This window comes from Alosa pseudoharengus, unplaced genomic scaffold, assembly GCF_046254945.1.
Source record: "Alosa pseudoharengus isolate Yale_2024_CS ecotype anadromous, Long Island Sound unplaced genomic scaffold, YU_APseudo_1.1 YU_APseudo_1.1_scf_18, whole genome shotgun sequence".
NCBI lineage: Eukaryota > Metazoa > Chordata > Actinopteri > Clupeiformes > Clupeidae > Alosa > Alosa pseudoharengus.
The window spans coordinates 3,742,523-3,745,022 of NW_027468650.1; the positions used below are offsets into that span (position 1 = coordinate 3,742,523).

Sequence of the window (2,500 nt, forward strand, 5' to 3'; positions counted from 1 at the left end):
ATGATGCAAGAGCTCAGTGTTGCTTGCAAGCAAAGATGAAAATATTCCTTCAGAAGCTTTGCGTGCAGAGTTTAAAAACAAAGCCACAGCACTGCCGTGGCTTACAGACTGACTGCACACATGTGACCAAGTGTACTTGTATGTGACTACATACTGCATACTCACAACATGGTCAAATCTGTGATTCATAGGTGTGTGGACGAACATACAGACACGCTCAACTTTCCATTGGTGCATAGTGGCAGCCTGCTGGCCTTCATGAGCAGCGGAGGTGTGCCATTCCGCGGGTCTATTGAAGCCCACTTATGCAATGCAATTAGCAGCTCTGCAGGGCAGCTCCAGGGGCAGTGCCAAGGGACAGGGTGCTCCCAGGGGGCAGTGCCAAGGGACAGGGTGCTCCCAGGGGGCAGTGGCAAGGGACAGGGTGCTCCCAGGGGGCAGTGGCAAGGGACAGGGTGCTCCCAGAGGGCAGCAGGCCCAGAGCGCCAGCCCAGGCTCCCACAGGTTAGCGCCACGGGACACACATCCACTCCGGCTTGTGTCACCCGCTCAGATGACAAGCACCGACGCCTCTGGCACTTCAAAAGGCGACAGAAGGTGGTGGGGTGCGCTGGTGGGTGGTGGGTGGGGGGGTGCGCTGGTGGGTGGTGGGTGCGCTGGTGGGTGGTGGGGTGGGGTGGGTGGGGTGCGCTGGTGGGGTGGTGCGCTGGTGGGTGGTGGGGTGGGTTGGGTGGGGTGGTGCGCTGGTGGGGTGGTGGGTGTAGAGTTTAGATTCTCTGCCCGAGCCCGAACTTGACCCGACCCGGCCGATATTTCCAGCCACTATCCTCGGGCCGGGCCGGGCCGGGTCCTTGATCAAGCTTTTTTTTTTTTTTTTTTTTCCTAATCATTAGCCTACTTGGGTGGGGAGCTAAAGCTATGCCATAGTCAGACTCAGAAATATTTTATATTTATCAAAGTAGGCCTAAGTAACAAGTGTATACAAAGTTATACAAGTTAGGCTCAGAGTTACAAAATATCAATTGTAATGTCATCTGCGCAACACGTGTCATGCGCAGCTTCTCCACTCTCACGCATCACACCGGGCCTGCTGTGCTGTATTGTGTAGCAACGTCAAGCTTGAAGATGTAAAGAAAAAAAATGAAAACAGGAGAAATAACTTCGAGCAAGTTTGGAGAAAAGTCGGAGGTATGCATTTGTCAGGTATGCTTTTGCGTGCATTAAGTGCGCACGATGTTCACCTATGACAGCAAAAAGACTTTAAGATGAACATGAAGCAGGCTTGCCATGGCAGAAATAATGATAGCCAACCTTCAATGTCCTCTTTTGTCACTTCTCCATACACCTGAGCGCGAGGCAAGCCCTCACAGAGAAATGCGTTGCGTTTTGCTGCAGGGACATCATTTTACGTTGTAAGTGGCTTACGTTTCTTCATTCGGATTCATTTGCAATCCATTCCATTCTGAATAAACAAACATAGTTTAGCCAACATTCTTCATCCTCCGTTGCATTATTCATTAATATAATTCTAAACGGATTTCTGTAGCTCAAACAGCTCGGAATTGTAGTTGAGAACGTCAGTTATAATGGCCCACGTATTTAAAAAATTTCGGGTTTAAATCGGGCTCAGGCTCATAATTACAGTTAATGTGTCGGGCCGGGCTCGGGCACAATGTGCACGGGCTCGGGTAGGGTCGGGCTTGATTTTTTGGGCCCGATCTAAGCTCTAGGTGGGTGCGCTGGTGGGGTGGTGCGCTGGTGGGTGGTGGGTGCGCTGGTGGGGTGGTGGGTGCGCTGGTGGGGTGGTGGGTGGTGGGGTGGGTTGGGTGGGGTGCGCTGGTGGGGTGGTGGGCGAATGTTCCCAGAGGGGAACTGACCGTACATACAGATTGAGCAGACCCATCAGAACTACTTCAAGGAGATAAGCCGACAAAACCAATTCTGCAAAGTCTTCAGCCCAAGAGCTCTGTGGGTTTGGCAAGTCTTCAAAACTTTGAGTTCTTTCGAGCGAGTTCTGGTCAGTTTTTGGGTCTGGTGTAGTTGGGCCAGGTCGGGGTGAGGCGGGTTGTCGGCGGAACGGTTACGCAACCTGGCGGAACGGGCCTCGGGGAACAGCTGTACGCGGTGTCAAGTTTCCTGGATTGTATGAGCAAATCTGCAGGTTAGCCGGGGGGGGGGGAGGGGGGGTTGGGGGGGGCTTGCTTTCCGTCCGAGCTCAGCGGCCAGGAGGCTCCGGTTTCCATGCCGATGCACCAAGATTAGAGAGATTAGAGCGCCGCTCTCGCCCTCGCTCGGCCCCCGCCCCCGCGCGTGTCACGTCCTCAAACATGCGTGCGACTGCGGGACACAAACTGGGACAGAGGCCTGCTGGGGGGGGGGGGGGGGGGTCGATGGCCGATCAATGTAATGACTTCACATGGTTGTGGATGGGTGCAGCTACAAAGAGTTGAACACCTCTGTAGGACTCACTCCACTCGTGCTTACAAACTGGTGTTCAGCT

The 2,500-nt window shown here is 53.8% G+C and overlaps 1 protein-coding gene across 2 annotated transcripts in view; it reads right to left on the minus strand.

Moving 5' to 3' along the window:
• rps6ka3b (ribosomal protein S6 kinase, polypeptide 3b) overlaps positions 1–2,500 on the minus strand; it is a 54,515-nt gene that overhangs the window by 31,761 nt on the left and 20,254 nt on the right. The gene's annotated exons all lie outside the window — the stretch shown is intronic.